The sequence below is a fragment of the Hylobates moloch genome, unplaced genomic scaffold, assembly GCF_009828535.3.
Source record: "Hylobates moloch isolate HMO894 unplaced genomic scaffold, HMol_V3 SCAFFOLD_1, whole genome shotgun sequence".
In the NCBI taxonomy this organism is placed as follows: domain Eukaryota; kingdom Metazoa; phylum Chordata; class Mammalia; order Primates; family Hylobatidae; genus Hylobates; species Hylobates moloch.
The window spans coordinates 161,512,663-161,535,348 of record NW_026652276.1 but is presented as its reverse complement, the minus strand read 5'-3'; the positions used below and the strand labels follow the sequence as shown (position 1 = coordinate 161,535,348).

The 22,686-nt window shown below is 37.5% G+C and overlaps 2 pseudogenes; one reads left to right on the top strand and one right to left on the bottom strand.

Annotated features, from left to right (window-relative positions):
- Positions 1-2,133: 2,133 nt before the first annotated feature.
- Positions 2,134-2,246, top strand: LOC116809815 (U6 spliceosomal RNA; annotated as a pseudogene).
- Positions 2,247-4,891: 2,645 nt separating this feature from the next.
- Positions 4,892-6,090, bottom strand: LOC116810811 (G2/mitotic-specific cyclin-B2-like; annotated as a pseudogene).
- Positions 6,091-22,686: the final 16,596 nt, after the last annotated feature.

Below are 22,686 nucleotides of genomic sequence, written 5' to 3'. Positions count from 1 at the left end.
TAAAACTGAAGTGAAACACCATTTATATACCCAGAATTGGCAAAAATTAAGAAATTGGACAATGTCAAGTGTTGGAAAGGATGGGGGTTAACAAGATCTCTTATATACCTTTGTTGGGAAGGTAAACTTGTATAATTGCTTCATAAAACAACTTGGCATTATCCAATAAATTTGAGAATGAATGTAACTTACTCCTAGATATATATCCTGGAGAAACTATTATCCATGGTTGCCTAGGAACTTGTTCAGAGCAGCACAATTCAGAAAAGAAAAAAAACTGGAAATGACTGAAATATCCATCCTTTGATAGACAAAATAAATAAATTGTAGAATATTTACTTGGTGGAATATTATACAGTAGTGAAAATGAATGGTTTTGATGAATGGATAAGCAATATGTGGTGTAGCCATACAATAGAGTCATATTCAGCAATAAAAACTAATGAAGTACAGTCATGTGCTACATAATGACGTTTCTGTCACAATGGACCACATGTACAACAGTGGACCGGTAGGATTATAGTACCATACTTTTACTGTATGTTTTCTATGTTTAGATACACAAATACTTACCATTGTGTTACAGTTGCCTACAATATTCAGTACAGTAATATGCTATACAGGTTTGTAGCCTAGGAGCAAATAGGCTATACCATATAACCTACATGTGTAGTAGGCTATACCATCTAGGTTTTTGTAAGTATACTCTATGATGTTTGCACAACAATGAAATTGCCTAACAATTTATTTCTCAGAACATATCCTTGTTCTTAAGTGATGCATGATTGTACTGATACATGCTACAGCATGGAAGAACCTCAAAATGTTATTTTAAATGAAAGAAAATCACATATTGAATGATTCCATTTATGCGAAATGCCTAAAAGAGGCAAATCAATAAAGACAGAAAGTCAGGCCAGGGGATAGGGAAGCAGGGGAGAGGGATACTGGGTATGACTGCCAATTGGCACAAGATTTCTTTTGGGGGTGATGAAAATACTCTGAAATGAGAAGATGATGATGGGTACACAACTCTGTAAATACACCGAAAGCCATTAAAATATATACTTGAAACAGGTGAACTTGATTATGTAAATTATGTATCAATAATGCTATTAAAAATGAGTACTCTATAGTAACACAATGCAACGTGAGTCTGTAAAAATTTAAATACTAAGTTGGAGGAAAAAAGTTCCAAAAGACAATATATAGTATTATACCATTTCTGTATAACTTGAAAATAAGCAAAATGAAATAATATTGGATATTTTTTAGGAATACATACTTACATGACAAAACCATTAGGAATATTGAAAGGAAGGATAACCATACAGGAAAGTTGCTGCCTCAGGGGGCGAAGAGGCACATGGGACAGAGGAGGAATCCATAGGTAGATGCAGTGCTATTGGGGATTCTTTTAGTTCTTCAGTTGAGTAATTATTTAAAAGCTTAAGTCTTATTTTGATTATAATTTACATATTTTATATTTAATCATGTATAGGTATCAAATATATTACATTTGAGATAATAAAAGAAAATGCTTTAAAAATAATAATAGTATAGGTATACTAGCAAAAACCAAGTCACTTATGAAAGAGAAAATAAGATAGACCCCAGATGTCTGCACACCATCTTCCAAGCCAAAGCCAATGCAGCAGTATCTACAAAGTTATGAGGAAGACAGTGAATGACTTTAAAATTTTAAGCCCAAATTATCCTCCTAAGGATAAATGCAACAGATGGATAGTAAGCATTAAAGAATGTAAAGAAATGAGAATCCATGAGCCTTTTATAGAATAAAAATAAGTAAATTTAAAACTTTTGTATAATAAAATCTAGGCAACGAAGTAGACGAATCAAAGAGTATAAAAATGGAGAAGCCAGGCACAGAAAAGTTAGATGATGAACACCAAATTATTTAAAATAGAAATGAAGAGTAAACAGTGGTTTGAATTATGGTTTCAGAACAAGATGTAAATGTTAAAAACCCAGACGTTATGAAGAATAATATAACCAACAAAATGCATTTGGAAGAGGGAGAGAGGAGGAAGAAAGTGAAATGATGTCTCTTTTATCAAATTTCATAAGGAAGTTGTCAGATATTGTAAAAAATTGAAATATAATTTTTAAAATATGTTGATTGGTTTTGCAGCATATATACTAAAGTTGGAATAATACAGAGAAGACTAACATAGCTCCTGCACCCACAGGATGATACACAAATTTATGAAATATTATATATTTTTCATTTAAAATGAATTAATCTTTTTCCCCTCTAAAATGTCATAGAAATAGTAAGTGCGGTAGGATATAACTATCAGTTGCCAATCCTAAATTTTCATATTCAATATCTAATAGATACATTGCAAATTTGGTAATTTAAGATTTGTTTATAAATGTGCATATATTTACAGTAGGAACTTTAAAATCATTTAAAAATGAATGGTAAAATCTACAAATTATGTGAAATAACTTTAATGTACATATATTTTATTCTAATAAACTTTTGAATTCCAGATTGACTTTTATTAGAAAAAATAAAAATAAAACATACATTGACTCTTCCCCAGTGTTTGTCACTGGGGGAGCTATTGACATTTGGGTTGAGTATGTTTTGATATGAGGTCTGTCAGGTACGTAATAAGATGTTTGACATCTCTGGGGAATGCCAGGATCCTCATAATTGTGACAACCAAAAACATGTCCATGCATTTCTAGATGCACCCTAGGGAATTGGCACTGCCATGGATTGAGAACCACTGCTCTAACTTCTTACAGGTTTTCATATCTTTCCTATTAAATTTAGAGCAATGTTAGAGAATTAATATCTCTTAAAATCTCAAAAGGGAATCATTTACCTGAAATTCATTCAGCTTCATGTTGGTGTCCTTTTCTCCTATTAAACTAAAATAAAAAATAAACTTAATACAGAATAAGCCTGTTTATTGAACGCAACAATTTTCATTAATAAAAAAGTATTTGTTGAAACAAGGAATCTGAAAAAATACACAGTTACTTTGCATATTTTTATTGTGATAATACATGTGTAACACACAATTTACCATTTTAACCATTTTAAAGTATACAGTTCCATGGGATTACTTACATTCACATTGTTGTGCAATCATCACCACTTTCCATCTCCAGAACTTTTTCATCTTCCCTGATGTGGTTTGGCTGTGTCCCCCACCCAAATCTCACCTTGAATTGTAATAATCCCCATGTGTCAAGGGTGGGGCCAGGTGGAGATAATTGAATCATGGGAGCTGTTCCCTCATACTGTTCTCATGGTAGTGAATAAGTCTCATGAGATATGGTTTTATAAATGAGAGTTCCCCTGCACAAGCTTTCTTGCCTGCTGCCATGTAAGACATGACTTAGCTCTTCTTTTGCCTTCTGCCATGATTGTGAGGCCTCCCCAGTCATGTGGAACTGTGAGTCAATTAAACCTCTTTCCTTTGTAAATTACCCAGTCTCGGCTATGTCTTTATTAGCAGTGTGAAAACAGAGTAATACATTCCCCAATGGCATATTTAACATAAATTATATATAGTCATTTGCCATTTGCCAGTCTCTTAATTTGGGGCCAAGATCTTTTCTTTGAGAGTGGTCCCCTGATTGGAATTCCCCCTCACCATCTTTTTTGCATGAATTACCACTCTCTAAGATTATCAGTTTCAATTTTTAAAAAACAAAATAAGAAAGGAAAGACACTTGGAAAGGAACTGAGTGTAGAATCCTCCTAGATTCCCCCGGCCCCCTATGTGTCATGCCTCATGCTCACAGCTATTTTGAAAGCAAACTAAAAAAAAAAAATTGAGAAGGATTCTCGCTGTGTTGCCCAGGCTGGTCTCAAACTTCTGGGCTCAAGCAGTCCTCCTGCCTTGGCCTCCCAAAATGCTGGGATTATAGGCATGAGCCACTGCACCCACCTTGGAAGCAAATTTTTAATCACCCTATATTTATCCAGTCTTTCTAGCATACTCAATCTAGTTTTTATGGAAACAAAAATTTGTTCTTTTTGCATTTATATTTTGTCAGTTTTCTTAACATTTATTTAAATTATATAATTTAAAAAAGTTTGGGTTCAAACACCCAAATTGGTTCATGGAAAGCTTCCAGCTGAACTGGTCGGGACAGAAGTATAGGGCATCCAAAGTGCTATCTGCTTGCGCATTTAAAGTGAAGGGTGACACGGCATGATCTGGCAAGTCAGATATTATATTAACATAATAGATTGAAAATAGCATGTATACTTGGGATGGTTAATTTTATGTGTCAGTTTAGCTAGGCCATGGGGTGCCCAGATATTTGGTTAAACATTAATCTTCTGTGTCTGTGACAGTGTTTCTTGATGAGGTTAATGCTTAAATTGGTAGACCGAGTAAAGCAAACTGCCTTCCATAATATGGGTGGGCCTCATCCTATCCTTTGAAGACAACATGAATAAAACAAAAAGACTCCGTAAGGGGGAACTCCTCCTGCCTGACTGCTTTGAGATGGGACACCAGTTTCTTCCTGGCTTTTGGACTTGAAACTGAAACATTGGCTGTTTTTTTAGTCTCCAGCCTGCTAAGTTTCAGATTGGAAATACACGTCACCTTCCCTGGGTCTCCAGCTTGCCAGCTGCAGATCTTGGGATTTCTCGGCCTCCATAATTGCATGAGCCAATTCCTTATAATAAATATCTTTTAGGATCTCTCTAGTAGGATAAATTGGTATATTCTGTTTTTTGTTTTTTATTTTTTTACCTTAAGAAAAACCAGTAGCTTTATTTTTCTTCAATATGCATTTAGAACATTGGTCTGAGAAGAGGTTTCATGAAACAGACCAGAGAACTATGTATAAAATTAAGAGTTCTAAACCAGTAAGAAAAAGTGGACAAATGAAGCACACATCCCCAGGGGCCACTGCAGCCTAGGACCCTCCCATCAGAGGGAAGGCAAGGTCTTTGATGGCTTTTGAGTTCAGCTGAGGGATCATGCTGATCTTCAGGAATTTGCTGCTTGCATACTTATTCTTGATGGCGATGAATTTAGTTAAGTTTTCATTTACTTTCAGCACATTTTTGGCCACGTGCTGCATGACTTCCAATACTTCATTCTATGTGTATCCTGTATAACACTGCTGCTTTAAGTTCCATTTTCCTTGGCCCAGAACCTTCTGTGACAAGCAGGAAGCAGCTGTTGCTGCCTTAGAAGGATGATAATGCATCATATCGTAGTCAATGAGAGTCAGCTCCATCAAATATTTGGCTAAAGTGTGCTGTTCAACATCAGCCTTTCCGGCTTTTGATGCTTGCCTTAAGAAGTGTAGTGGCAAGGGTCCACCCAACTCAAATTTCAGTTCTTTCAAAATTAGCTTCCATTTCTTGGATTTGGAAACTAGTATAAGCATTGTCTGTAATGTAAACAAAGCCTTCAATATTTGGAGAAAACATCTCCTCATACTTGGAAGCCAAGAGCAGAGCACTAATCCAAACTAGTTGAAGCTTCCTCTGGGAAACTGGCTGAACCAGTAAAAATCAATCCATAATGGCAACACACACATACAGAGTCTCCTGAAGAAGCCTAAACTTGGAGTGGATTTGCACCAACCAGTCTACCAGGATGGTACACTTATGTCCATTTATATCTCATCCATCTAAGACATGTGGGTTTATGAACTGCAAAATCTCCAGCTGCCTGAGGTACTGATAGATATCCTTAACATAGTCACTGCAGAGCTGAGGGTTATTCCAATCTTCGTTATCAATATCCTCAATTTTGTAGAGCAAGGCATGAGAAAAAGCTTGGCAGATGTCCTCTTCTTTCATGGAGGCATCCTCAGGTATGGCAGAAGGACCCTTTGGAGCCAACATTTCCATCTGTGCTGTTTCACAGAAGCAGTAGGTTTCAGTTGTTTGTTGACATTCGTTGTTTCCCTGGGTTGAACTGGTACTTTGGTGTTCTGAGCTTTCTTAGCTACTTGTGCTGCTCTGGCTGTAACTCTATTTCCAATTTCTTCTAAAATGGTATGTCTAATAGTCACATGACTCTTAGGTTTAGAATTAACTCCTGTCTCTCTCTCTTTCTCTATGCATATACCCATTTATCCTATTGGTTCTGTCTCTGGAGAGTCCTAATAGAATACCTGACAACTAAATGCAATGTGGATCTTGGGACAGAAAGAGGACATTAGTAGAAAAACTGGTGAAATTTAAAAAGAGCCTGGAATTTAGTTAATAGTAATGTACCAGTGTTGGTTTCTTAGTTGTAACAAATGTACCATAGTAATGTAAGATGTTAGCAATAGAGGAAGTTGGTTGAGAGGTATAGAATGCTCTGTATTATCTTTGCAACCTTTCCATAAACCTAAAATTATTCAAAAATAAAAATTTTGTTTTAAAAAATAGCATGTACCATATGATCTCTCTCTGAAACTGTTCCTGATTGTCTAGCTTTCTATTTGTATTTATGGATTCCATTCACCAAATGTTAGTAATCTTTACTTTGGGAAGTTATTTACTTCTTTCTTTGTGCTTTTCTGTATTGTTTGAATTAAAAAATATATATATATATATATATAACTAAAATAGTGAAGTCATTTTTTAAAACATTTGAGGCTGTTTTGAAAAGATGACTTCTAAAAATCTTCCAGAAAACACTATGATCTTTGATTTGGTGTTTTTTTTAATAGCACGGTCTCACCTATAACATTCTCCTTAGGAACCCAAAAATGATTTTATGATGGGGCTCCAAGATTGATACTCTGTGGCAGGACTTGAAAAATGACCAGGTTGTGTTACCATAAGAACATGTTCCTGTTTTGTTTTGTTTTCTTTTTTATTTTTCTAGTTCATTAAGGCTGCTATAACAGAATACCATAAACTGGGTGGCTTATAAACAACAGAAATTTATTTCTTACAGTTCTGGAGGCTGGGAAGGCCAACATCAAGGCACCAGCAGATTCAGTGTCTGGCGAGGGCCTGTTCCCTGGTTTATAGATGGCTGTATTCTCACCCTTACATGGTGGAAGGGGCAAATGAATTATCTGGGGTCTCTTATTCATAAGGACACTAATCCCCTTCATGAGGGCTCTTACCTCATGGCCTAATCACCTCTCAGAGGCCCTGTCTCCTGATACCATGACATTGTAGGTTAGGATTTCAACATAAGAATGGGGTTGGGTGGGGAAGCAAACATTCTTTAAATAGCACCGACCCATACATAGCTTAATGGTTTGTGTCAGTGTGTTACTATGGCTATTTGCTGGCGATAAGCATCATAAGGAAATGAAAGGCTTTTGGTTGCAATTCTCCTGTGGTTCTGTCCAGTGAAGCAGTAAGAGAATAAAGACAGTCAGGGATTTTTATCTCCAAATCAAAGCAGAGCTCACCTTTTAGTAATTGGAGGAATTAAAAGAACAAATTTCCTAAATGTTTTATGTTCTAGTACAAATAAATTTTTTTAATACTCTGTTTATCCTCATATCCTCTATTTTCTTTGTTCTCTTCATCTTGCCTCTATGTCTCCTGATGTCCAACCTCTCTCTTTTGATGCTTTTTTCTTTTGAGTCAGGGTTTCCCTCTGTCGCCCAGGCTGGAGTGCAGTGGCGACATGATGGCTTACTGTGACCTCGACCTCCTGGACTCAAGTCATCCTCCCACCTCAGCCTCCCAAGCAGCTGGTACCACAGGCACACACCACTAAGCCCGGCTAATTTTTGTATTTTTTGTAGAGACATTGTTTTGCCCTGTTACCCAGGCTGGTTCAGAACTCCTCTAGGCTCAAATGATTCTCCTGTCTTGGCCTCCCAAAGTGCTGTGGTTACAGGAATGAGCCACCGTGCCCAGCCTCCTTTGACTTAAAATATTAGGTCTATTGTAGATTCTCAAAGGAGCCATTTTTTTCTTTTTCCACTCTAATACTGTGAATTCTTTGTGGATGGAGAGACTGTTCTCTTCATTTCTGTTTCCCTTCACCTAGCACAGTCCTCACCCATCAAATCATAGAGGATTGTAGCCACAGCTGCAAATGGAACCCTGGGGTTTTCCAGTACCTCCTACTCATTCAAGTTCTATGTCTCCCTTCTTCCCATTGTTTTTCTTTCTCAGGTCCTTTTTCTTCTCATAATGTAGTTATAGGCTTATTGCCTGTATTCTGTGCCTTCTAAATGTCCAAGCTCTAAGGTCATTCTGCTGTTTATATGAGGCCAGGTCTTCCCTTTAACTTCTGCTTCTGTAAGGTAATAATCTAATCTATACCAGTGGTTCTTAAACTCTAGCAGGCATTAGAATCACCTGGAGGGCTTGCTAAAACAGACTGTTGGGCCCACTCCTAGAGTTTCTTATTTAGTAGGTCTGGGATGGCACTGGAGAATTTGCATTTTTAACAAGTTTCCAGTAGATGCTGATGCAAATACTGATGCTGCTAGTCCAGAGACTACACTTTGTACATCATGGATCTACACTCTACAGAAGCATTGGCTGGTCTAGCTCCCTTTGCAAGGAGGGAAAAAGAAATGCAGATGTTCAGTGTCTAGAACTTAGCCATAAAGTAAAAATAATAGGAAGAATATACATGTTTTATTTTAAACCCAAGATATAAAGGCGTTTTTTCCCTTATAATGATTATTCTTCAAATCATTTCTATAGACCATAAGTAAAGTTAAAAGTGCTAAAGGAGGAAAGACTATTGATATTTCTATCAGAACACACAAAAAGGTTAATTATGGCGTGCACATCTTAAAGATCTCCTTGCCATCTGAGCCATCTCCAGAAATACTTGCCACAGAACTGAAATAGAAATGATTATATGAGTAAATTATCACCCACACTCCTCGCATGCATCATTTCATACCACAAGCCTTTTCTCTTTTCAAGGAATAATGGTTTTACATTTTACTTTGTGATGGCACTCTAATTGCTAAATATAATAGGGGCATTATGCTGCAAAGTTAAAAGACTCCAAGTGAAAAGATAAGTCAAATATAGTAATTTCACACAGCCAATGATTCTTCAAAGTATGCTTCTCTTTTTTTCCAGCTGTCTCCCAATTGTGAACTCTCACAGACTCATGAAAATTGAATACTAAGACAGAGAAAAGCTAACAGGGATCCTAGAATATTTCTAGTCCAGGAGCCTGTAACTCTGATCTACTGGCCAAATCTGGCCCACCACCTGTTTTCGTAAATAAAATTTTATTGGAAAATAGGCATGCCCATTTTTGTTGAGAAACACCCGTACCCGTTGTTTACATATTCTGTGTGGCTGCTTTCGCACTATAATAACAGAGTTAAATAGTTGCAACACAGACCACGTGGTCCAAAGCTGAAAATATTTACTATCTTGACCTTTACCAAAAAAGTTTACTGACTCCTGCTGTAGTTCCAGCTACTCACTGGACAGATTAGAAACCTATCTAGAGGGAGAGAGTTGGGGAGGGCAGGAGAGAATGGAGGGAGAGGTAGTTCAGGTTCACACATTCAAACAGAAACAGGATTGCAGAATGTGAGGCTTCTCCCTAAGCAACTCCTGGAAGAGCTTTGGTCCACTGAAAGCCAGTCACAGCTGCCCTTTCTGTATTAGTTGAGAAGAGGACGTTGGAGTAAGTTTGTATCTCATTATGATTTTCAAAGAACCTCTTCAAATGTCAACCCCAAAAAGAAGAGTTGTGAGACAGAAGTGTGCTTTGATGTTAGTCCAAAGTGTTATTTATGGCATTTATTTGCACACGTATACAAAAGCACATTAGCAGCCTAACCTTTGGGGCTCATTTCTAATAATGAAAAAGTCCTTTTTCATTGATGAGGAAATCATTGGGATCATCTTGTCTTTCAGAAAATATACTAGCATTCTGTCACGTAGTATTCTCCATAGTGCCCAAAGCTTTCAGGAGAATATGCCTTATAGTAGGAATTCTTATTTCTTCAAGTTATTAGTCACTAAATTGACAAAAGTATATGAGTGGTGTCTGCATATGTTTACATTGCTATTTTACATAATTTATATATCCATGTCTAAAATAAAATGATATAGTAGTGCTAGGTGTTCCCTAATCTCTCTCATTTATATGTTAAAAATATATCTATTCTGTAAATGAACAGAAGCCCCAATTCCATGGTTTCAGGTGAGTGCAAAGATATGTACAATGAGTTAAAATGGAGTATTGTCACAAAAAGGACCATTATTTTATTTGGTCATTCATCAGTTCTTTATTGGGTACCTCTTCTGTACCAGGAACAGAAGAGGTACTGACATGATACACACCAAGAGGCTAAGAGGATCTTGTAGTCTGATGGGGTGATGGGGAAGGTCACATGCAATACAATGTCTGCAAGTTCTGCCTTGGAGAAAGCCCTGGAAGAGACATTTGAGTGAAGTCCAAAAGATGAATAAGGGCTTGCCATGCAGATATGCACATGCTAAGGAAATGAAACTCACTTTTAACGTTAATTCTCCTGGGAGATGTTCTTGACTCCTTAGTCCAAACCCCTTAAATATCCCTGTTCTGTGTTCCTGTAGCATCTATCTATCACAGGACTTTTCTGTCTGCCTGGCATTCAGTAGGTGTTTAGCAAATGAATGAATAATAAGTGAGTGAATGAACACATGGATAAGTGAGTGAGTGAATTATGAATATAAAAAAGTCAGAGGTGTGAACCACTATGGCCTATTCTTGGAACTGCATATATGGCTAGAAGATAGGGCATGGGGAAGGAGGGACAGATGTACTGGGATATGAATCTGGAGAGGTAGGTCAGGGTAAGATTGTGGAGGACCCTATATGCCAATCTAAGAATTGAATTGTATTTATTATTTCAGCAATTTCATGTTGGCCCCCGTTCTGTGCCAATCCTGTGTTAGGCTCTGGAGATACAAGATTCAGCCCCTCCCCTTGTAGACCTTACTGTTTCACTGAAGCGATATATATATATTTTGTTTGTTTGCTTGTTTGTTTCGGAGACAGAGTTTTGCTCTTGTTGCCCAGGCTAGAGTGCAGTGGTGCAATCTTTGCTCACCTCAGCCTCTGCCTCCCAGGTTCAAGTGATTCTCCTGCTCATCCTCCTGAGTAGCTGGTATTACAGGCATGCGCCACCACGCCCAGCTAATTTTGTATTTTTAGTAGAGACGAGGTTTCTCCATGTTGGTCAGGCTGCTCTCGAACTCCCGACCTCAGGTGACCTGCCTGCCTCAGCCTCCCAAAGTGCTGGGATTACAGGGATGAGCCACGGCACCTGGCCACTGAGGCAATTGTGGATAGGATATGGGCCCTGGATGTAGACTGCCTGGGTTTTAGTTTTAATTTACTCATACTAGCTGCGTGGCCTTCAATTTCTCAATGCTTCGGTTTCCTTATCTTTAAAATTGAAGTAATAATAGAACCTACCTCATAGTTACTGTTGTGATTAAAATGAGATAATGTGTGTAAAACTTCCTGGCACATAGAAAGTACCCAACAAATATTAAGCACTCTTTTCACTGGGTAAAATGGACATTAAGCAAGTAAGTAAAAGTGTGATGGGGAATTGCAGAAGATGAGGCCCATAGTACAAAGATAATGTAATGGTGGCAGGTGGTGGTGTGCTGTGGAAATGATCTGGAGATTCAAAGAAGTACTCTCTAATGGAAGAATGGGTGGAAATGAGACTGGAGAGGAGGCAGCAGCCAGCTCATGGAGAGGGTCAGGGTCAGATTTTGGACTTCGTTCCAGGGTCATTGAGAGCCACTGAAGAGATTAAGCATGGGAATGACAAAATCAGAGTTGTGAATTTTTTTGTTTTTGAGACAGGACCTCTCTCTGCCACCCATGCTGGAGTGCATTGGCATGATTAAAGTTCTATGTAGCCTTGATCTCCTGGGCTCAAGCAGTCCTCCTACGTCAGCCACCTAAGTAGCTGGGACTACAGGTGCATGCCACTGCACTTGGCTAATTTTTTAATTTTTTTGGAGAGATGATATCTTGCTGTGTTGCCCAGGCTGGTCTTGAACTCCTGAGCTCAAGCAATCCTCCTGCCTTCACCTTCCAGAGTGCTAGAATTACAGATGTGAGCCACCATGCTTGGCCCAGAGTTGTGATGTTAATAGATGAAGAGAAGTGGACAGATATAAGAGATTGCAGGAATCGAATTGACAGGAATTGGTGATTGATTGACTGTAAGATGAGAGGGGGAAAAAAAGAGTGTAAGATGACTCCCAGATTTCTGGATTGAGCCATTGAATTAATAGTGTGCCATTTACTCAGGATCTATGAAAGCAGGAGCAGACTTTCAGGGGCAGTTGAAGTTGAACTGCCAGTGCAGATGGTGATGGAGCTCAGAATATAAATGGGCATGGAACCTGAATGTGGATGAGATTGTCAAGGAAAACATTTAACAAGAAAAGACAACCAAGATGGAATTCTGGGTGTAGAAGAAAACCCCAGAGTAGACTGAGCAGGAGTATTCAAAGAGGTTGGTTAAAAACTAGGAGATGGTGCTATGACAGAAACCAAAGGAGGAGAAAGGAGGACATGGTCAACATTATCCAATGCTGCTTCATTTTTTAATAAGGATTAAAAATGGCCCACTAGATTTGGCAATTAGATCTCTTATCAGGGTCATTTAAAACTCTTCTAGATCCTGAACATAGTGGTTTCTGAAGATCCAACCACATATTACAGCAAACATTAAAATGCACCAAACTCCATATTAAATTTATGTCATAAAAATTTAGGAGATTAACCTTTTTCCCTTTGAAATTATTACAGATTAAAATGTTCTATTTTCTTCTGTATTTGAGTCAATTTTTAATTTTTCTAAAATGTTTTTCTAAACATTTTTTTCAAACATTTTTCTAAAATGTTTGAGATTTTAGATCTCAAACATTTTGTAGGTTCTTGAAAATGTAGAGGACCTAGGCTGTCATAAATAGTGACCACATTCAGGCTGGGCACGGTGGCTCATGCCTTTAATCCCAGCACTTTGGGAGGCTGAGGTGGGCAGATCGCTTGAGGTCAGGAGTTCGAGACCAGTCTGGTCAACATGGTGAAACCTTGTCTCTACTAAGAATACAAAAAATTAGCCAGGCGTGGTGGGGGCTGCCTGTAACTCCAGCTATTGGGGAGGCTGTCTGGAGAATCTCTTGAACCCAGGAAGAACAGCCTGCAGTGAGCCAAGATCGCACTACTGCACTACAGCCTGGGCAATAGAGCCAGACTCTGTCTCAAAAATAAAACAAACAAAACAGATAGAACCACATTCAGAGAAGGCTACAGGGGCCATGGAATGAATGAGTGATAGAGCCAAGACAGTAAGTATGAACTTCTCTTTCCCAGACATAGCAAGGAAAGAAAAGAAAGAGATAGAGAGAGCAAAGAAGGCCGTAAAATCCAGGTAGGACATGATTTATTTAAGATTGGAGTTTTTCACATGGCTTAGAAGAAAAATGTAGCAAAAAAAATTGATGACTCAGGAGAGAGTAGTAATATTTGATCAAAATGCTGCTTAAGGAGACAAGAAGAACAGATCCAGAACATCAGTAGGATTCACCTTCTTTAATGTCCCTCTTTGTCTGAGTCCAGATGGAAGAAGGTAAGAACAGGTGGTGGATAGATGCTCACATCCTATAGCTATCATTAATAATGAAATGTTAAAAATCACAACTCTATCAAGTAACTGCCACCACCATTTGGCATTGTTCTCCTAAAGATCGGAGGCTACAATAATGGCAGTAAAAGGTCCCAGCAGTTAACAACTCTGTTTCATAAATAATTTCAAACTACTCTGTGATGCAGAGTGCTGTGTAGATGCCTGTTGGGGTTTGGCCCCTGATTCCTTTATGATCCAAGAAGAGTCAACGTACTCTCTCTATAATAGATGTTGGAAGTAAAATGCCCACCTGTGCCAAGCAAATTGATTTGTCAAAAGCACCATCTGATAAATTTGTTGATTTACAGAGAAGGCAGGAGCTTTATGGGAAGTGCATTAACTCTTTGGGGCCCTTGGGGCAACAGAACTAAATCATTGCTGCAATACTAAATGGTTTCTCTAATGGCACCAAAAGTAAATGCATCCCCCCAAATCTCAGATGTTCCCAGGTGGTCATTCACCCTCTGAGACTTAAAATGATTACAAATACTTTTCAAGAGCTATATCGGTGGCCCAGTTCTCACTTTACAGATAGGGAAACTGAAGTTCATTCTAGGCCAGTTAATAACAGTTTAGAGTAGATACTAGCCAGCTTAAGTGGCCAGCTAATAATTAGCATTGCTGCTCTGACACCAATAGGTATTCCAGTGATCATCTCAGTAAATATTTGTCATTTGAAGTGTAACTGTTCACAGTAAAATACTCCATATTCATTCCCACGGAGTAGACAATTAGCTCCAATAAGATTGACTTATTGAATGTCCTTTTGCAAAAATTTTATTTTAGTTGTGGCTTTTTGTTGTTGTTAGATGGTTGTCAATTGTAGAAACAGAAATGAAAACTCAAGTCAATAAAGAAGATAAGAAAACTTTTTATGATAGATGCTGGGAGTAGGTCTCAAATTTCATGAGCAAGTTTATTAAGCTCATACACTGAATACATTGGGTCATCTTTGGAGGTGTTGCTTAATAACCCATGAGTGTTTCAGAGCTGAAGAGGGCCTTGAAAGCCTTAACTCGAGAGTGCTTATTTTACAAATGAAAAAATTGTCTCTAAAGTGGCCCAGCCAGGCCTTTTGCCTTAAGCTTGCGAAGTGACACAACCTGTTTACATAAAGGCAACACAGAATGGGGGCCAGGGACTCCCAGGACTTGAAGGCTAGTGGCCACAGAAAGGGGGAAAAAGCATTGCACATGGTCGTTACATTATCCAGATTTATTGTAAAAAGGCCCACCAATTCTTAGACCTCTTCCCTCAAAAGGAAAAGACAACACATACACACACATGCACACACACACAGACACTCACCTACACACATAAAGAAAAGTTAGTTACCAAATGATAAGCATGTAAAACTTGAGGCAAAGAAGTTCTATTCTGGGCTTATCCACCTCTAACCTCAAAGCTTACTTGCATGGCTAACAGCTTTTAGGAACTTCATGACCAGACACTCAATTGTAAATTTCTCTAGAAAGAAAAAAATAAAAGCTACAATAACAAAATGTACTCTGTAAGCACAATTGAACCTTGAATATTTTTGATGTTGCTTCCTAGTGTATTATGAATGTATTATTATGAAGTTTACATAGAAGAGCAATGATCTGTGTAATTTCTTGCCTAAAATGGTAGTCTTTTGGTCAGTAGACCAAGAATGAGAACAGCTTAGGGTTCTGGGATTGCATGGAATGAGACATTGGTTTTGTTTGTTTTGTTTTATCTTGTCATTGGTGATTAGATTTAGGACATACGTGCCAAAATAGGCCATTTTAATCAACATTGGGACTTCCCTGTTAAAATCTTGGCTGAGTTCAGTGAGTTTCACAAACACATAAAAAGCAAGCTTAAATACTGGCAGAGGGTGGCCTGAAAAGGAAATTCAGCTTTTTTGCTGAATGTGATTATTAATCAAAATAAATATAAGGATCAAATAATTATAATTGCATTAAACTCTTTGGGGATTTGAGACTTCTCTCATATCTATAAACTAAGAATAGCTATTATTGAATTCACTTATGAGTCACAATCCTTTACACTTATTTGTCATCTTACACATCACAAAATGCTTTCACCTGTTATGATTTGGTTTGATGTTCACAGTGCAAATGTGCACGACAGGTATTAGCCCCATTTAATAGATGAGTGAGTTGAACTTATGAATGGTCCAGAGCTCTTTCCATAGGCAACATTGCCTCTAAGATCCTGTTGGCTGTCCCTTTGTGATGAATAATTACTTCTTTGCTCAAGGAAGAACTACACCTTCAAAGGTTGCTGTCATTTTATATAAATGTTGACTGAAGGTGTGCACAACCTGACCTGGAAATACGAGAAGTATGTCATTGACATATCTCTATGATATTCAAGCAGATTACCTTTTTTCTACCAATAATAATTGAAATAAATTAAGGAGAGTACAGATTAAACATATGTTTTCAGTTGATGGTGGGAATGTAAAGAGGCTGTTAATGAATTTGTTAATGGCTGTTTCCATTTTGCTGAATGCTCGGTTATCAATGCCAATGAGTTTTGGACTTTGATCATAATAACATTTATCTGTTTCTTTAAAAGCTGTTTTTTTTTTCATACTGAAGGTTACCCTAGTTGCATAGTGCACTTTTGCCAGCCTGATGGCGCTTCTGAATGCCTCCATACCAGTGCTCCCTAAGAATCTGTAAAATATTCTTTTCATGCCAGCTGTTGTGCTCCTTTTATTCCCCCAATTTGCATATGGTGCGTTACTGAACAAGAGCGTTTTTCTTTCGATTTCACCCAATGCAGGTGTGCAGTCATTCTGTGAGAGCTTTTGTAATTGGCTATGTAAATTATCTCTTAGGTCCAAGGGCCAAAAATATAGTTTTTCATAAAGACAATAAAAAACCATAATATTTATGCTTTATTTTTTTTTCAGCCTTCTGAGAAAATCTTTCTGCCAGTAGCAACATCACAAATGGCATCACTCGTTGTGGGAAGAGTTGGCAATTATTTTTCTAGCTGGTGTAGGTTTGTAGAAAACAAAAATTTTCCAAAGCCATAAATATGTAATAAAATGTATTGGCTTACTTTGCTTTCTGGAAAAGCCCACCAAAATTTCTTTTTTGTATTTACTTTTAAAATCTTCCCAGATACTTAAGAATTCCTGGACTCTATTATCCTCTAAGCCACTGCTTTTTATTTTCTCCTGCAGTCATTTTCTATAATACGTACTTATCTCAGACTCAGAACACCAAACTGAAATAGGTGGAAAAGTTTTTCTTTTTTCCTCAGTTACATTTATGTGTACAGATGCTAATTGGGGTAAAATGAAGGTACTATGAATCTTTAGACATTATAGAAAATCTGGGCTTGTTAAAATTTGAAGTGCCCTTAACCTTTATTAAGTATTATTGTAACCAGAAGTCCTAAAGATATATAAAAGGTCAAATATTTATCATGTGTACAAATCTGACCCCAATAATAATAGATTATTTATCCTACAGCTCCTTTAAAATGTCAAAAATCATATCACATCTCATATAAAGAAAATATGTGATTTTCATGAAAACTAATTTCATTAATTATTCAGATGTCACTAGCCACCAAATTTAAGATGATTTTGAACTTAATTCCTTCTCAATAAACATAAAATAAATTAAACTTTTATTGATATGAACTATTGCTTTACTCCAAATTTTCACAATCCTTAAATAAAAATATAAAGCAGGAACTCAGACATTTTCACCAAATGGCTCCTTTCACCCTTAAGCTTTGTTCAAAGTTTTGGCCAATTCTATGAAAGCCCAAAAAAATAAAAAATAAAAACTTTCTCTGCTCTGTCCTTAAAAACTTAGTATCCAAGTTAAAGTTTATAATCACATTAAAGTCACTTGACTTTTAACGTTTACCTTTTATAGAAAGAAAAAGGAATATTCGAGTTGGTTTCTGGTAGGTTCCAAATAAGGCATAGTAGAGTCTTAAATTTCTTGTAATGATCAGAAGGAAATGCATCCTTTTTATTATGTGGTAATCTGTTGGCTGAGCTCAGATTGCCAACCTCTCTGTACCCTGCTTTGGTTGACTAGATGGCTCACTCCTCTGGATGTTACACAAATAGCCTGTGCTGGTAGAGAAGGGGACTCAGACACCAATTTTAGGCTCAGACTGATTTGAGAGAGTAATAGTCTCAATTGGCTTTGCAGAAAAAAAGTCATGTTGTACCATAGTCATGAGCAGTTTTCTAAATTCTGTCATTTTAAATATATCTTCTGGTCACTTCTCTTAGTTCTCTATTGATCAGGCCACTGGAGAAACATAAGGATTTTTACAAAGTATTTGTCTTTCCAGGAGACCGCATTCCAGATATGAAAATATATAACCCCCATACACTTTTCTAAAGATCGTGCTAAGTCATCTTCCCTCACTCATTCTTGCTGGAGCCCACTCCCATGTTCCTTTTGTAGGTGGCATCTATTTCTTATCCACTGTAAATTGTGCCACCCTGCTTTCTTCAGCAGATTGTTGGTGCTAAATAAATGGTGTGATTTGTAGTAATAATAGTGATGATAATGACTCTTAAAACACCTAACTAATCCCAGTGAACTCTCATCGATGTTTAGGCTGTGGAACACATGGTTGACTAACAGTGATAATGACTGAAAACGAGGTGATAAATTACTATGCAGATTATTGATGGCCTATAATTGCCTTAAAAGGGGGATATTTTATAACAGACTAATCCCATTTAAATAAATGTGTGTGTAGCATTTTAGAGATATAGGACTGTATCTGAATTCTTTAATAATAACCAGCTCCCTAAAATACAAGATGCAAAACAACTTAGATAAACACTCCTTAGGTCAAGGGCCATGGGAGGTAAGAATTAAGGTTGTGTTTGCTCTTTCTTGAATGTTGCATTGTTCCTGGGTTGGTAAGCATAACTTTAGAGACTCCACCAATATAAACACTAAACTACCTAGTTATGAGCCTGTGTTTACACAGTCCGGATCAAAAGCACAGACACTCAGGTTCATTTGCATTTGCTGCCAAAAATGTCCTAATTCTTCTTTTGAAAGGGAGCAATAATTCATATTTTGATGCCATTTACTCCGAAGGTTAATTTATATTTACAAATTTTATAACAGGCCTCATGTTCTCTACCATGTTGCCAGCACTTTCTTTTCTTTTGAGTTGGATTGTTCTTTTCTAAGGAACTGATTGTGTGGCAGATCGTCGGATCATTGCAGGGAGCACAGATGAAAAGCCTGTTATTCCAAAGGATTAAATTGCAATTCTTAGTGAACCATTGCCAAGCGATTTTTTTTTACAAACCCAAGGAGGATTGGAAATAGGAAATGTTATGCCTTGAAAAGGGGTGAGAATGGTTGAATGGATGACGAAGAACAATCATCCTAGTAAGTGTTATTAAATTCTCTTCAAGTAAAATCATCGAGCAAATAAATGATAAAATCTGTAAAATATCCAAATGGTCAGGAATAATAAGCAACTGAGTTTGTAAAGAAGTAATAATATCATGGGATAAATTTTGATTGAATCTATCCCATGATTCAGTAAAAATTTACTCATGATTATTCTTCAATGTAGCATGTAGCATTAATACACAAAAATAATTAAAATTCCAGCTTTACTTTAGCATCTTCAGGGCTCAAGGGCTATGGGGGCAGAGGACCTAAGATTTGCAAATCACTTGAATACGACCTCTTTGGGGAAGCATAAAATGTAGTAGGAAAAAAACAATGAAAGGGAATCTCTATCTTGGAGCATGATAACTGAACACATTCCCCAAAATCTGACCTGAAATTAGGAAGAGAAGTTAGTTCTGTTTGAGGTTCTAAACACCAGGAAAGTTTCATATAACCTGAGACGGGACAGGATAAGTAAATTTTGGAAAGAAAACACCATAAAGAAGAGATGTTTCAAAATTCATTTCTGAAATATGTTAATGAACTCAGAGGAAGATAAAGGATTTAAGTGCCCAATGTAATGGAGAAATTAGAGTAAGGAGAAAAGAAACTGACAATTTACTGTGTGCTCTTTGCAACAGGGAGCCTACAGGATGCCATTGTGGTTTCTGTGTATTACTGTAAGAATCAAGAACAAACTCCACATGAAATGCTGTAATAAAGAGTTGAAAAATACGCACTGAAAGTATATCATGTTTCAGGCACATATCAAGCACGATGGTACATGCTTGGGATTAAAAAGATGGATGAGATACAATACCTGTGCTCTAAAAGTTCATAGTATTTGGGAGAAAAGAGAGACATACAAGAGGATGATTGCAGTCAAAACATTGGAGCAGATGCTACAAGGATATGTACTACAAAGGAAGCTCAAGAGCTGCAACTTGCTTTGCCTGGGAAAATCAAGAAATGCTTTGAAAAAGGGGTAGTGTTTGAGTTGGGTCCTGGAGGATGAGTAGTTCTTCAGGCACAAAGAAGACAGATGCAAAGGATAAGGTGCATGCAGTGTGATAAGTTCAGGGTTGCCTGGGTTGAAGGAGTCGGCAGGAGAGAAGTTTGGAGGTTGGTGGGGTTAGGCTATGCAGGGCCTTTTGTAGTTGCTGAGGGGTTTAACTTTAACCAGTTAGGTGCAAGACAGTGTTACCAGCTTTAAAACAAGGGAATGATCCAATCAAATGTGTGTCTCAGAACAGAAGCTCTGGCAGGGAGGGATAGGATGAGGCTGAAGTCCGCAGTTAGCAGTCAGGAGGCAGTTGTAGCAGGGACAAAGGGGAGATGAGAGATCAGATTCCATAGATAGTTTGGAGATGGTATGAGTAGACCTTTGGGAGATATTAAATGTTAGGAGTGAGGAAAAGGAAAAGTTGAAGGGGTTTGCAGCTCCTAAGGTCATGATACCACTAACTGAAATAAAGAACACTGCAAAAGGAATACATCATTTATGTCTACAGCAGGGCAGTATGGGGGGTGGCATGCAGGGAAAGCTAGCAGATAGGTTGTTAAAATCCTGCCTGTGTAGTGGAGAAGACTACAGCTTGGAGAGAACCAACCAGAACAATGTTCTTACCCTGCCCCACCCTATTGTGTCCTTGAGGAGACTCATGGGTCAGAAACATTTGATTGGAATTTTGCTAATTTTTTATCTATTAAAAATGCTATTTATTTATTTATTTATCTATTTGTTTATTTTGAGATGGAGTTTCACTCTTGTTGCCCACCCAGGCTGGAGTACAATGGTGTGATCTCGGCTCACCGCAACCTCAGCCTCCCGAGTAGCTGGGATTACAGGCATGCACCACCACGCCTGGCTGATTTTGTATTTTCAGTAGAGATGGGGTTTCTCCATGTTGATCAGGCTGGTCTCGAACTCCTGACCTCAGGTGATCTGCCCACCTCGGTCTCCCAAAGTGCTGGGATTATAGGCATGGGCCACTACGCCGGGCCACAAAATGCTATTTTTAAAACAGGCACATTCAAGCCTGCCATGTACTGAATATTATTACAATAGAGACCAACAACATGCCAACTCGTCTCAGACTAAACTAGAATGTGGCTCTCAGAACAAATGAAGTTCCCTCTCATTACTTATAAATGGAATAGTGTCCTGATATTACAAGGCAACTTGTTTAAAAACTCATATTTTTACCATTTCCAGCAGCTTATTTTTGTTGTCAAGAAAATCTCAATACTATGCAACTAGTAAGAAATCACAGAAATATCAAAACAGTCTTACTTTTCCAATTCATTGATATGCATAAATATGATAAATTTAAACTAATGAAATATTTATGAAATATTCTTATTTATTTCTCATATTCTATCTGATATATTAATAGTTTGGATATTTGTTGCTGCCCAAATCTCATGTTGAAATGTAATCCCCAGTGTTGGAGGTGGGGCCTGGCGGGAGCTGTTTGGGTCATGGGGGCATATCCCTCATGGCTTGGTGCTGTCTGCATGGTAGTGAGTGTGTTCTTTCTGGGCCCATTCCCTCTCTGCTCCTGCTTTTACCATGTGACATGCCTGCTCCCAATTTGCCTTCTGCTTTGAGTAAAAGCTCCCTGAGGCCCCCTCAGAAGCCAGGCAGGTGCCGTCACAATGCCTCCTGTACAGTTTGCAGAATCATGAGCTAATTACATCTCTTTTCTTTATAAATAACCCCGCCTCTGGTATTTCTTTATTTCAACACGAGAATGGCCTTACACACCATCGTATATGGATTGTGATTATTCATAAGATTTCTTTGGGTTCTACTTCTTAAAAAGTTTAAAAAACATTGAATATAAAGTATATATGACATTTATTTCTCCTGAAATTTATTTCTAAGATTGTTAATCAGGTCTTCAATTTATTGGACTCATTTAAAATTCTAAAATTGTTCTTTTGCTCTTTTCACACACATATCCATATTCTTCTCCTGGCTCCCCACTTCTCCCTCTGAGCTTGGGATTTATGCAAGACAATAGCGGGAACAATCTGATTTGGCAGCATAATAACCAACCGAAATATGTCTTTTCTGTTTTTCACTTTGCTTGATCATGACAACATCAAAATGCAAGAATGGGTGAAGTGTTTTGAAGTCTAGGTTTTGAAAACACTTGTTTGCTGGTGTGGATGTGTGTGCATTTTTATATTTAACATTAATAGCAGCTTTCTCTGTCATTTTTACACTTTCGTTTCAAAAACAGTGGCCTGGACAGATCCTGGCAAAATACATTAAATGGTTATGGTAGCAGCTAAAATTTTTGTGGAAGAATAAAAATGTACATTAATACAATTTACACTTATTTTATTAGTTTATGTAATCTTATATGAGCAAGGGATCAACTCTTCTGTTGTATATAACTTTTTAATATGTTAAAAAGACCTTCATCAACAGCTTCTTGATTGGGTCTCAAGCATTAATCAGGCCCCTCACAAGTACTATGAGAGGCTTAAACATCTTGCATCCATCATAAAGAATAAGTAGGACCATAATGACTAATCACATTAGCATAATTTAAAAATGCAGAGTGTGAATAGCTTTTTTCCCCAAGATTTGTAGTAAAAACATATGCACAATAAGACTGAAATGATTCATTACACCATTCGCTTGTTTATATTATAACATATTTATGTGTCCGGC